The following is a 15,372-nucleotide window of genomic DNA, read 5'->3' as shown; positions in this document are numbered from 1 at the left end:
TTTTTTCAACATTGTTAAAGTATTTTTGTATCGGCTGTATTATCCTGTCAATATTAAGCTAATATTTTAAAAAATTCACAAAATAATTGTTAAACAATCTAAGTATTCAAAATACTTCGGCCTGCATAAATGCATAATAAAAATGTCAAAACAAAAAAAAACTCATTTTAGGTAATACTCTATTGACTGACAAAACTATTATTAATATATTATTTTATTCTTGAATAACAGTAGGCTATGCTATTTCATAAAATCTGCAAAAAGTATTTCTGTGGAATATTGTTGACATAAGTTATGTATATTTATTTCAAGAAAAAGGTAAAATATAACGTCACAATTTAAAAATATTTTGTTTATTCTTTCACAAAGCCCAAAATATACATTTTTTATAGAAGGTCAAATCACAAAAGTAAAAGAGACCAAAAAACCAAGCGAACAAAATATTCTTATAATATATCAAATCTGTAAACAAAAGTAAATCACTTTCAAGATTTAAAAATTAATAACTGTAGGCTCAATGTATAGGCCTAGTGATTGTCGAAAAGTGATTATATCTTCGCTGACATCTCCATAGGCCCGATTCTCTTCGACTGTAGCGGCATCCTTCCCTTTCCTAAAAAAAAGTCTTTGTGTTAAGTTTATTTTGCATGGGAATTGGGAGTATCTGAAAGTATAGAACAAGAACAGCTGCTATTTCATGTTGTTGAGGGTTGGATAGAGCTTATGAAGTACATCAGGCATGTTTGATCTATGTTCCACGCTCTCATAATTTTTATTTCAGCTAATACTGCGGTTTCATTGTAGACGAAATGAGAGTAAAAAAAATGAAAAAAAAAATATAAAACCTAACCATCATAAACTAACATAACTAACCAAACTTGCTAATAATATAAAAAGAGATATAAGATAAAAATCTAATGAAGGTTTACTACCTATTCGAAAAAATTGTTCTGTTCATAAAATAAAATTATAAATGCCTCAATTTCTAACAAAAAATGAAGTAATCACATTCTAAGCAAAATCTTTAACAAAAAGTTAGTGTCACTGGTGGGATTCAAACTGGATAACTCTTAGACATCGTTTGAGTACTCTATCCACTACACAACATCGATAGTTGAACTTCGTATCGTTGCGCTAATGGTGTTCTCTCAAGAGAAGAGAGTGACGTCAGACCATGACAGCCAATAGAATGTTCTCATTTCGTCCGTATTGAAAACCGCAGCTGAAATAAAAATTGTGCCTCATGGCCCTGGCCCACTTTAAAATAACTATTTTAAGGTTAAACGTAGCCTTGGAGATTGTTAATGGTTTGCAAGGTCTGTAATTTAAATACTCCCTTTTCCACTATTTTCTCCACTGTCAAAAAAACTTTGCATATTACTATTGACTAAATTGTTGAATAGGGCCTACTTGTATTAATAGCCAAATATAATACAAGACCTATATTAACCTATATTATGTATGAAAGGCATGTATTTAAAAATTTAGTTAGGCAGAGATAGAGTCAGAAGAGAGTATAAAGGCTTATTTATTTACTCTTATACAAGCTTCAAATTATCTAGAAATATTTTAATATTGCTATTTATTGCCTTATTTTTAGTTAATGAAAACAAAAACTCAACATAAACAATGCGGTAGGCTGTTGTAAAATTAGTCATTCGAGGAACGATTTCCTAAACATACAACAAAACCAAAAGCTATTTTTTGCCATTATATCAAACCGTATATAGGCCTACCAATATATTTTTCAAACCGGTAGTCAATATATTTCTTGGCTACCGTACTTCAAACATTAGGTGTCAGAGAGAATCTAACTTTATTTTTTTTTTTTTTTTTTAGTGAAATGATCAAATTTGTTTAATCTTTTTAAGAGGGTGAGCAAATTTTCGTACAAAAACGCCACGTACTATCGGTTCAATAACGAAATACTAAGTATTTATATTATTTCGGACCAAATAGGCTCGATTCAATCGATTAATGGTTGAATGAATACATATAATGAACACTGTTACCGTACCGCGACAGTACGAAGTGCTGCCATCGGTGTTCGAGGTGAAGTGGATAGTGTTCGGCTCATAATCAAATACTTATCAGATCGAATCCCACCGGTGACACTAACATTTTGTCAAAGATTTTGCTTAGAATGTGATTACTTCTTAACTGTACCGGTAAATCTTTTTTTATAATTTGAGGCATTTAAGTTATAATTTTATTTTATGAACAGAACAATTTTTTCGATAGTAAACCTTCATTTGATTTTTTCATTAACAGCATGTTTGGTTAGTTAGGTTAGGTTATGACAGTTTGCGAAATCACATGGCGTTTTTAGACAAAAAAGTGCTCACCTTGATAGCCTACCTAGTTTTTACCATCTGGTTAGCCTACTTTACTAATCGATCTTGGCTGAGATTACCTACAACGTAGCCTCATCAGACACAACACTCCCTATGATTATTAATACATGTTTTGTGATTTGATTAATCTAGTCAAACGATAGGCCTAGCCATACAATATGATATAAAGCAATTATTAATATTTAGACAATTACATGCAATTGATACTGTCATGAAAGCTTGAAAAGCATAAGTCAGTCATACAACAGTAAAATATGATACATTAAAGCAAAATAAGTTAATAAGTTCATTGTACTAAAAACCAAATAAGAGTACTGATAGCTATATTTTAGAAAAACATCATGCAAGATTAATAGAGCTAAAGTCCGCTTTGAAAAATCTTTAAGTCTGTAAAAGGGCCTTACAATACAATCAACCATGCATACATCACATTCTTAAAACTATCTAGGCTAACATGCTGAGCTGACAGAGGAAATCAATTGAAAAGGTCAATTACCTGTAGCTTCAAAGGATGTTAGAAACTTGGTCAGTCTTGTGTAGAGTCTACTGATTTTATTTTGACCTCGTGCCCCATGGTTTTATACGTGCCTGCGTGCCTGTGAAGAATGAGAGTGTTTAAGTTAAGGGATTTTTGTATTTATGTAACTTAAGACACCTGCAAAAATGTACAGGTTGATTACTGTTTGAATTAGGCTTTAATTACTGCGCCATATTCATAAGCAGTGCGACTAAGTTAAAACAAACAATTAAGAATAGCCTATATAAAGTACAGCAAACCTTGATCGGAACAGAACAAGTTAGGCCTACCAACAAATTAATGTAAGTTAGTTAGGGGTACTTTCCTGTTAGAGAGACATTCATTATTATTGATGATTTTACGATCTTAGTTTAGGTTAACGAAAACAAAAACTCAACATAAACAATGCGGTAGGCTATTATAATATTAAAGAGTAATTTAATGGTACCTATTAACTAAAATAACAAAACCCAACTAGGTACACTAATGTAAAGTGAAATGTAAAGTGATGATGTTAACGACTGATATTTTAGTTTAAAATATCTTTTTAGTCTAACTTATAACTGATATTAGGCTACTGTAGTTGTAATGGTAAGTTAGTGGTTGAAATTAACTTAGTAACTTAACCCTCCAAGTGTCTCTACTTTTGGTCTTAATGTTCGCCCATTTATTGCGCAATCGCAGGGTTTTATTAAAATGTATCTTAGAAACTTAAAAACAATGTAAAGTAAGTTATACTGTTTTATATATCATTTTGTTTGGAAAATTATGGGCTTCAAGGTAGGCCCTAACATATTTAAAACATTACAAAAAAAAATTTTCAACAATTTTTGTGGGGTTAACATTTCTCAAAAATTATAAAATAGGCTAAATGAAAAAAATTTATGTTTGCGCTCAATAAGTTGTTATAATTTATCGGTCTACAAATATTTTAAAATAGCCACTTTGTTCAGAATTTTATGAGGATTCCAAAAATATAATAATATAAGGAAGTAGATTTGAAAATAAATAAGTTAAGTTATGGGAAAAAACCCGATTTCGGTACATAGCGTTTAGCTAAGAATGCATAGCCTAACCATAGCTAGGAATCTGGCTGATAATTTACATCAATATCACTACCTACTTCTTCAGGATCATCAACCAGCCCTTCAAAATCACTTAAATCTTTTTATAATGCGCCACGTAGCCTATATCACTACTTTTGATTTTAACACTAAAACAACGATAAACGTAATAAAACACATCAGTCATCGGTGCGAGGTTAACCAAGCTGTTTACAAATACGCACGTCAGCTGTCTGCTACAATATTTTCGGAACTAAAATGAAGAAACAGACATCAGGAGAAAGCTCTGAATCTGCTGAAAAAAATGATACCTAACTCGATCCAGTTCAATCCGATTCAGCCAGTCCCAGAGCCGTCGCCGTAAACAGTGTTTGTGAGTCGCAAAAGCGACACATAACACCACAGCGGGTGTGTTATGAGTCGCTTTTACGACACATAACATGTTCTTGAGTGTGGCAGATTGCGTGAAAATATAATAATAATAAGTTCTTACCGTCAACGCAATCAGGAGTAATATTCCACTACGGCCGTTTCGGAGATGACTCCATCGTCAGGTGCGTAGTTATGGGCTTTTACGATTTCGGTAGAATCATACTGAGAGTGTGACACATAACACTCGGAGGGTTAAGGTAGAGCCTATCGTAAAATCAATTTAGGCCCTAGCATAAAAGTTATTTTAGGTTTTAAATAACATATGTACCGGTATTGTTATTCTGCCTCGTGCCTGTGAAGAATGTGTGTTTAAGTGCTTTTTGTAAGCAAGAGACAAGCAAGAATGTACAGGTTGGTTACTGTTCTAGTTAAGTTCAAATTACTGCCATAACTTAATCATAAGCAGTGTGACTAAGTTAAGTCATAACAAACATAAGAATAGCCTATAAGTTAAAGTACAGCAACCTTGACCGGTAGAGAACAAGTTAGGCCTGCTACCAACGAATTAAATAAGTTAAGGCTAAGTTAGTTAGGTACCTATGAACTAAAATAACACAGATACCCAACTAAAGTGATACGGTAATGTTAACAACTGATCTTTCAGTTTTAAAATAATTTTAGTATAAGCTTAACTTTTTACTGTTAAGGCTACTGTATGTAGTTGTAATGGTAGGTTAAGCTACTTAACTTTAGAGGTCGAAATTAGCGAAATTAGTGTAGTAAAATCGACCAATGCATTAAAATTATCAACATAGCAACCTAGCATTAAAATTATTCTTGGGATTAAATAACTAGTTGTTCCGCTTATAAAAAGGCCAACGATAACTTAATGTTAGGCCTAGGCCTACTTTAAATTTACAAATTATTGACCAATTCATAGGATAATTAAATTGTAGCCTACTTTGAAGTTGTAAATTGGCTTTGGTATGTAACATAAGTTTAGGTAAAATAATATTGACATCCTAGGCTAAAATATGTCAAAGGTTAAACTGCAATGGCAAAACAGGAAAACACATTTTCGTCTAAATTAAGGTTAGGTAAAAAAGATGTGAGATGATTCAAGCCTTGGAGATGATTAACTTATAACTTCAATTTTCTGGGCAAATGCATTCACAATGATCTCAATGATTAGGCTAGGTTTTACTTTTTCTTTCAGCATTCAAATGAGTTTTTTTTGTTTGCTTATAAATATTAGCCTTATAGGCCTAACTTATTTAGCCTACATAGCCTTGCATACTATCACACTTACATTTACATATTTTATTTGTGTGTTAACAATCAATCTTAGCAGTCGGTAACTTACTGCATTTGTAGGTTAAAATATTTTAATAAATTAGGCTTGGCTCTATTAAGTTACGATTAGAGTGCAAGCCTAGCCTACTTTGATATGTAACTATGAATGCAAAACTTAACTTGATAACAAGATGCACTTACCTTAAAGCTGGTATCTCAAGTTGACCACCATTAAAAAACTGTATTCAGCCGTAAATAATTGTATTATTATACATCAGAATCTCAAAGCAAAGGGAAAATACAATCATTGCAACATGGTATGAAGTAAGTGAAATAAAAATTACGAGATTGAGACTAGGACTAGAGATGATTGATTGAAATGAATTAATGAAAGATGCTCTGGAGCTGCTGAATGCCGATGATGGAAGATGAGATGAAGAAGAGAAGATGCATGATGGGATGGATGCTACCATGCTAGATTAGATGCTAGCTAATAGATAGATCCATCCGCGCGCGTTTTAATGGTGCGCACAAGAAAATAGTTCTAATTTAAATTGAAGATATTTTTGTTTCTACCCGTTTGGGTAGAATTTTTATTTTAGTATTTTGTTTTTAGCATCAACCTTATTCCCTTTATTACTTAATAAAAGCCTAGTTTATATTTATTTTGATTTTCAGGATGAGCTGAGTCCATAAACAGTTTTCAATCTTATTAATGTTGTTTCAATGTTGAAACAAAAATTATTTCAACATTATTCAATATTGACAACAATGTTTTCAATAAATGTTGATCAATGTTGGGAAAATAATGTGTTAATGTTGAAATAATGTTTTTTCAACATTAATCAATATTATCAAACAATATTTTCATAAAACGTTGATAAATGTTGGGAAAATCTTGCTTCAACATTAAAACAATATTCTCAGAACAATATTGTTGACAATGTTAAGCAACATTATTTCAACATTTTAACAATATTGTGTTGCTACTTGGGTAAGGTCAAAGCTTGATCTAATCAGACCTAACTTGCCAAGTTATGTCCATGAGAAACAGAGTAAACAGATTCAGAATTATGGCGGAAGTAAGACCTAAGACCCGATGTTGTTTGAAGGTCAGCCAGTAATTGTTCGTGACTATAGGGGTAGAAGTAAGTGGATAGAAGGTGTAGTAGTTAGAAAATTAAGTGCAGTATCTTATTTGGTCCGATTGAAAAATGATGTAATATGGAAGCGTCATATTGACCAAATAATAGGGGTAAACAGTGTACCACCCACTTTTGGTATTGACAGAGAAGCGTCTGTACCATTGTTGCCACCAGGTCCGTCAGTCAGGTGAGCAGCGGCCAGTAGTAGTAGTGGGGGCAACAGCTGTTCCAGGCACACCGCCACAACAATCGCGCAGTCCAAAACAAAATACACCACACCGCGCGAGCGCTACTAGGCGGAAGTCTGACGTCATTGCAGACATTCCTACTCCACATAGTATAGTAACAGCTGATAGTCCAAAACAAACAGTAGTTGATCGACGTTACCCTATTCGGGAACGTAAACCAACTGAGAAACTTAACTTGTAAAAGATGTACTAAAATCAAATGTTCTGGGTATTGTTTTGAGTTATAATGTATTTATGTATGCTGTGTTTATTCATTGTTTTAACAGATTCTATATTCATTTACTAGTGTGTTGCAATTGATTATCATTATTATTATGGTACAATTTTTTGTTTGAGTTGGATTTCAGATATCATAACGGACCAGTAGGATTTTATTGATTTTTATATTATGATGTAATTATTGTTGTGTTCTTTTACAATGTGCGAAGAGCATTTTGCTGATAATTATCGTGTTATATCCATGTGCTAATTCAAAAACTTCTTGTCAATTGTATGTATTATTTGATAGTCATCAAAGTTAAGGGGGAGGAAATGTAGTGTATTTCATATAGTACACTTTGCTTAGTATGACCATTGTAAATGTATGTATCATGATGGCAGTGTTAAGGTGAATAAACAGTTGCCGTGGTCCGATCATCACGCCACCCTCAACCGACCAATCACAACACAGCCTGACCACGCTCCTATTTTCCCGGCTTTTCCTCACTCACAGTCTTCCAGCAGCTCCCGTGATGTAACCAACTCCTGTATTAGTCCCGCCCGTATCGGCCGCGGCATTTTTAACTGTAAAATGTGTTCTTATTTACTTCCATCTTCATTATAAACCACGGACATTCTAAAAACGTGACAGGGTTTTTTTTTTATTTCACGATTCTGAATCAACCACTTAATGGATTTTCATGATTTTTGTGTTGAAAGAAAGATAATTTTGAGTACTAGGGAATGTTGAAGCCATAATTTTAGTTTAGGGTCCCAGTTTTTTAGAAATTAAGTTTTGATTTTTTAAAAGTCTAGCAGCCGACGCTAACATAGTGATGAAATACTATCGATAGTATCGATAGTTTGTTACCATCGATAGTTTTGCGATAGTGAGACTATCGGTACCTTAACTATCGATAGTTTATCAAGCTGAATTAATGTTCATAAAAATACAATTTTATCCATAACAATGACATTAATTAATGACATGATCATAGTACAACTCTACGATCATTATAGGTTTATTTTAAGTGATAATTTACATATTATCTCAGTTTGAACATTCTAATCTGGTATGATATAATTTGCTTAACGTAACAGCTGTAAACATTCAGCGTTTTCGACATAAATTCAGCACTTGGATGAATAATATAATTTGTTATAACTAACAGCTGGTTAAATTAAAAAATATTCTATAGAACTATGAGGTTAGTTATTTTGAGGTCAACTCTGTGATTTTGTCGTTGATTATAGGAAATCAAATAAGTAAGATTCTACAGTATAACCATTGCTGTATACGAATCGAAGCTCACGAATCTTCAAAAGAAAGCTTATAAATAATTTCACTACTCGACTTTTTGAGGAAAGGTTGGAAAATAACATGTTTTTAATTCATCTTGGCAGCTTTTTATTTACTATAAATTTTGAACTGCATAAACTACAGTATGCTTGAATTAGTAATAGATACAATATATACAGTTTTAATGGATTACTCGATTCCTGTACGTAGGACGGGCAAACAGCTCGTCCATGTATAAAGCCAAAAGTACCCATGAACTTTTGAGAAAACTACAAGTCACACCCCCATAAACCATATAGGGCCTACTTAAAATGTTCGTCATGATGAGAAACCAACAAGAAACCTGCAATATATATGCAAAACGATCCATTATTTCATTAATTGCCCTTTAAGGTCGTAATTGCTTTCCAAAGGGAACTGTCCATATACCTAATGTTAAAAATACCTCAGCTGTACTTATTTGTATGTTATTCTTTCAATTAATTACCTTATTAAAATCATGTGTGATTTTGTTTGTATTACTGTATTCTGTTTTGTTTATTTCAGATTCTTGACCGATCAATAGTTTTTTATTAATACTTATGAAGTCAAACGGGGTGAAGCCCGTGGGTAACAGCTAGTTTATTTAAATCCCAAAGATCAGGAACAGCTGGGTCTAGTTTCGATCCATCAAAAACCTTTTGATCGTTTTTTAACTCTTAAAAAAAAACATAAAAACTTTAACTTCTGGTAGCGGAAGTTTACTTTTTGAACCATTGCAAATAATGCATCGAAGCTTTGCCTATATTTGCCATACCTAAAATCCTAAAATCCAACTTTTTAAAGCAACTATAAGTTTTTCTATCATGCTGGGGTCTGCCCACAAGGAGTCAGAAAGATTCAAATAATTATAAATAAAAAAACTTTTTAAAAATGCCACGTTTTTAAATGCACTAAAAAGTAGAAAATAATTTATAAATATGTGGAGGGAATAAAAACTTGTAAGATTTTACAGGGCGCATGCTAATTTACAATTATCTTCACCTATTGAACTATTATTATCTTTTGCATGCACCCCACTTTTTTCGTTTTAAATCTTACAAGTATTTATTCTGTCCACATATTTATAAATTATTTTCTACTTTTTAGTCTTTAATGTGTAAATATGTTAAATATATTTTATGTGACCTGTTAATACATAAGCAAAACCTTATTTTTCTGTAATCAGATGTTTTATCTTTACTTTGAAATGCTTGTTAGCGAATTTCCCCTATAGGGAATAAGCTATTACCGTAGTACTCATGGTAAGACCTGGACCCGGGACCGATTTACTTTTTCGTTTTGAGGTCCCTAGAGACCAAAAACACCATCCGTTCAAATTCATATATATATATATTTATAATGCAAGAAAATAATATATATATTTATATATGTGTCCGTTAGCGCGATAACTCGAGCATAAATGATCCGATTTTGATTAAATTTGGTATAAACGTGTAAACCTACATTTATTCTAACGAGTTCGCGAACCACCATGATCAGACTATGGGAACAGGGGTTTATGGGGGGTTTTATGGGGTAAAAATGGGTTTTTTCTCATTTTTCACCCTGAAAACATAAAATTTTGCAATTTCTTTCCAAACCATAATTTAGTATAAAAACAAATAATTTAGTATATTGAAGCATTATTGCATGCCTAACGGTTATGGAAAAATCGCAAAATAGTGTAAATTTAAAATTACCATGTTATTCTTATGGAGAATAAATACACTGTTGTAGCTTGCTAGTCTATAGACATATTTTAATGAAATTTTGTTTACTTCATTCTAAGCTGTTAATATTTAAATAAAAACCCCCTATTTTCTTCCCTGTAGCAGCAAACCTAAGTACTCATTAATATTAATGATATTTAAATAGGAAATAAATCTGACAATTTTAAGGGAATAATTTAGTGGAATTCCAGCCGTGAAAAGATGGAAATTCGCTTAGTCTGCAGGTTTGCTGCGGCGGGGGTATTTGATGAATTCAGGGAAATATTTTAGAAAATCGTTACCAGCGTATGAGGGTTTTTTTTTTCAAAAAGATTGAATTTGTAAGGCTAGACAAACTCTCTTCTCTTCTCACTTCCCCTGAAATTATAAGAATGTACTGAATTTATTACTTGCTCAGATTCCTTTTTTTTTTGGCGATAAGAATTGTTTCATAAATATATTGCCCATAAACTATAAAAATTTGTAATTTCTTTAAATGTTCTTTAGTCGAATCATCTTGTTTAAGATTAAGCTTAAGTAAGTAAAGTGTTGTAGAATGCTTGTTTATGATTTATGAACAAACTTTGATCAAATTTGGAAAATGGATTTATTTATTTCTTTGTAAGCTATTAACATTAACATAAAAAACACCTTCTTACCCTCCCTGTTGCAGCAAACATAAGTACTCATTAAACTAATTCCATTTAAATAGGGAATAAATGTGACATTTTTAAGGAGACATTTGACTGTAAATCCAATCAGGCAAACAGAAAATCCCTTAGTCTGCAGGTTTGCTGCGGTGGGGGTATTTAATATTTAACTATTGATGGCAAATGAATATCGATGTTTTCCAAACATCGATGTTTATTGTTTCAAACATTGATTTATGTAGTGGTACAATATTTATCAAAAATCAATGTTTTTACCCAAAACTAATGTAGTGGTGTCAGCAATCCCTTACCGACATCACACTCCTGGTCTAAATAATAGAATATATTACATAAACATGGACATTGAAGCACTTGTATCAGAGTATAACCATGCTACCTTTTTGGCTATAAATAAACTATCTCGTCAGTCTTATACACAACATGGACTACACTTTAACAAGCAAGGCAAATTAATAATATCAAAAATGATTAAAGAAATATTTGTTCCAAGGATTAAAACTGTTGTTGGTTCTAAAGAACAAACACAGTCTGCTTACATAAAAAACAATAATATTAATGTCATTGAAGCTAACATGTGGGAAGTGATTAATGCTAACAAAAAAGCCCCTACCACAGCATTTGCGCATACCATATCAAGAGATATACAACACTACAGAAACATGTCTGCTGGTGTAGCGGTTGTGTTTCGTAAGGTATTTGGTAGGCCTAAGGACACAGACTTCATCAACTCAAGATTGACTAGCCAGACTGAATCAGGGGGTGCCACAGTCTACAGTCTTGTCACAAAGGAAGAATATAGAGGAAAGCCAACACTACCAACGTATGATGAGGCGTTTGAACACTTGATTGAGGATTTTAAAGTAAAGCAATTTGATACTTTAATATGTTCTCCTATGGGCTGTGTGCGTGACTTAATACCTCTCAACCACTTTGCAAAAAATATTGTAAAGCTGCACAAAGTGACTAATGCTACGATATATGTAGTGTCATGTGATCAACCAGCTGCTCAGCGAAAATTATGGAATGGACTATCACATACTGCATTTCTGGATCAGCTAAGGAAGACAATAGACAGTTGCTGTTGTGAAATTGATGCCCCAAATATTCTAACTGATGCTTGCATCAACCCGCCTGCTTCACCTTCAGAGGATCTGCAGTCTTTGGAGATCTCACGGGGCTCTGGTAACTCAACAAACACAACTAAGATGGTTTCGTCTGATTGTAAAGCACCTGGAGCTGACGGCCAACTTACAAACCAGATGTCAACACATGGTGAAGAAGTTAAAGTGGTGCCCGGCGACCTCACATACTGTGAGGCGTTAAAGCAGAGCAGTGATAAAAGTGTCATGAGTGATAGTTTAAATACGAGCAATAGTTTAAATATAAGCAATAGTTATAGTTCGACCCAGTCCCCTTCAACTAATCAACCACACCGGATCCTTCCTGACCCTAAACCGGATTTAAACTCTTCGCCGACAGTTTTCAAGGATCCAGACTAAAGTTTAAAAATCAAAACTCAACAAATAGCAACAAAATAAACACATTTTCAATTTTTCATCAAAATATTCAACATTTAAATTCCCGGAAAGAACCATTAGAAGTTGTTTTAGAAGAAATTAAACCCAATATAATTGTTTTGACCGAACACAACATGAAAGAATATGAAATAGAAAGATTTAATTTAACTAACTTTTCTGTTACTTCTGCATACTCTCGTACAACCACCTCTGGCGGTGGCGTGATGATTCTGTCGGAGAAGAGTTTGAACTCAAAACCCCTAACCTTAAAAAAAGTTGATGAACTGACCGAGGACAAGCTTTTTGAGTGTTGTCTGGCTAAATATAGAATAAAAAAATGGTCTTTTGTGCTGGTAGGAGTTTACAGAAAACCTCAATTACAAACATTAGAATTTTTAAGTAGATTAGATAGGTTAATTGAACTTTTAGTTTCTTTAAAAGACGAAGTAAATTTTGTTATTGCTGGAGATTTTAACCTTAATGTATTAATTACAACAAATGAAGTTCAAACTTTCAAAAACATCCTAAGAAGCTACAATTTTAATTATTTAGTAAATTTTCCTACAAGGGTAACCAGTAATACTGCCACAGCTATAGATAATATTTTGACAAATATAGATAAGTCATTGACACATGTTACTGGAATCATAACATCTCTTTCCGATCATGATGGACAAATTTTAGAGCTAACATTACCCAAATCTAAGAAATTAAATTTGCCCAGTGAATATGTTGAATGTAGAGATTTTTCAGATAATAATATGAATATTTTTAAAAATATTCTTTCCTATGAAAACTGGCTTCCATTATATTTATCGAAAGTAGAGAATAAGTTTGATGTATTTAACAACATTTTTCAATATAATTTTAATTTAGTTTTTCCAAAAAAGAAAATCAAAAGATACTTGTCTAAAAGGAAAAGTAACTGGATTACTAAAGAGCTGATGATGGAGAAAAAGGATATAGTTGAACTATCAAAATATGCTAGACTTAGTGGTAATGTTGATATAATTAATTACTGTAAATTAAAAGATAAAGATTACAAGAATAAACTTGTTAAGGCTAAGAAAACTTTTTATGATACAAAAATTAACAAATCTGAAAATGTCTGCAAGAAAACCTGGGAGATAATAAATGAAGAGACAGGAAAAAATGTTAATAGCTCAAGAGGAGCAATCAATGTAATAAAAATAGATGGTGAAGCTGTATGTGATCCTCTGAGCATCTCAAACTTGTTTAATTACTACTATATCAATGTAATAGATGATCTTGTTCAGGATACCTCAAATAATTCAACGTTGCCCAATGGAATAAATTTACAGGACAACATAAATCATATTAAAATCTTGAATCCTTTTAAATCTAAACCAGTTGATAAAGCAGAGATTGAAAAAATTATTTTGTCCTTAAAAAATAAGTTATCAAGTGGCCACGATGAAGTTCCTTTAAAGTTAATTAAAAATACAGTAAAACCCTTGTTAAAGCCATTAGTTCACTTAGTTAACAGTTCCTTAATAACCGGAGTTTTTCCTCAAAGTTTAAAAATGTCCAAAGTAGTGCCCATTTTTAAGAAGGGTGAAAAAACTGAAAGAAGTAATTACCGTCCTGTTTCTGTCTTACCTGCTATTTCAAAAATATATGAGCGGGTGATGTATAATAGATTGTTTGAGCATTTACAAAATAATAACCTTTTAGACGAAGAACAGCATGGTTTCCAAAAAGGAAAATCAACCACTTCAGCTCTGCTGAGGTTTGCGGAAACAATAATTGAATCTATTGACAAGGGGGATAAGGTAGCCAGTGTCTTCATGGATTTGTCAAAAGCATTTGACAGCGTGTCTCATGAAATACTACTTAAGAAGCTTAAAGTTTTGGGCCTGCCAGATGTTCCTTTAAAATGGTTTAGATCATACCTCTCCGATAGATCTCAGTATGTTGAAATAGTTTCAAAAAAAGGAAACCAAATCGTAAAAAATAAATCACAAACATTAAAAATTAAACATGGAGTTCCTCAGGGATCTATTTTAGGACCATTATTATTTCTCTGCTATGTCCGTGGAATGCCCTCAATTTTAAAATCAAACATAGAAGCCAAAAGCCAGTTACTATTGTACGCAGACGATTCAAACCTAATTATTTCAGCTAAAAATTACCAAAATCTTGAACTGGCCTGTAATGAAAATTTGAGTAAAGTTCAATCATATTTTCTTAAAAATAAACTTTTTTTAAACTGTCAAAAAACCAACCAAATCGTTTTTTCAGCCTCACAAAGAAAAGAAACAATAGAACCAAACATCCTGGTTGGAAACGAAAAAATAGAAAATCTAAAGCATACTAAATTTTTAGGGCTTTACGTAGACACATATTTTAAATGGGATTATCATACACAATTCATAACACAAAAAATATCTTCAGGGTTATATGTTTTGAGGCGTATGTCACTATTATGTAGCCTGGACACCCTAAAATCAATATATTTTGCGCATATACATTCCCATCTGTCTTATGGTCTGGCAATCTATGGAGGAACGTCTAAACAAAATTTAGATACAGTTCTGAAACTCCAAAAAAAAGCTATAAGAATCATGTTATACTTGGACAAACGAATAACTGTGAAGGATAAATTTTCAAAACTACATATTTTGACTGTCTATGATCAGTATATAGTAGAATGTATTATGTGTGTCAAAAATCAACTACACAATTTGGAAATTAGAAAAAATGTCCATTCATATGACACTAGAAATAAGAATGATATAAATTTATCAAAACATAACCTCAGCTTCTTTGAAAAAAAGGGAACCTTTATGGGATCAAAATTTTTAAACCATCTTCCTACAAAATTAAAAAGTAAAATAAACCAAAATAATTTCAAAAAACTAGTTAAGAATCATCTGTTGCAAACGAGTTATTATTCATTTGAAGAGTTTTTTCAATGTAAAAACGACTAAATAAATAAGGTT

General features: G+C 32.3%; 1 long non-coding RNA gene across 1 annotated transcript; it reads right to left on the bottom strand.

The window, feature by feature from the left end:
- Positions 1-337: 337 nt before the first annotated feature.
- On the bottom strand, positions 338-6,014 carry LOC129005979 (uncharacterized). The gene is made up of 3 exons (XR_008491887.1): positions 5,802-6,014; positions 2,851-2,950; positions 338-613 (listed from the first exon to the last, which is right to left on the bottom strand). It is a non-coding gene; the product is annotated as an uncharacterized LOC129005979 (long non-coding RNA).
- Positions 6,015-15,372: the final 9,358 nt, after the last annotated feature.

The sequence above is a fragment of the Macrosteles quadrilineatus genome, unplaced genomic scaffold, assembly GCF_028750875.1.
Source record: "Macrosteles quadrilineatus isolate MER2022 unplaced genomic scaffold, UCM_ALF_1.0 Scaffold_48__1_contigs__length_938360, whole genome shotgun sequence".
Lineage (NCBI taxonomy): Eukaryota > Metazoa > Arthropoda > Insecta > Hemiptera > Cicadellidae > Macrosteles > Macrosteles quadrilineatus.
The sequence above is the reverse complement of the archived record's forward strand: the minus strand, read 5'-3'. Positions and strand labels throughout refer to the sequence as shown.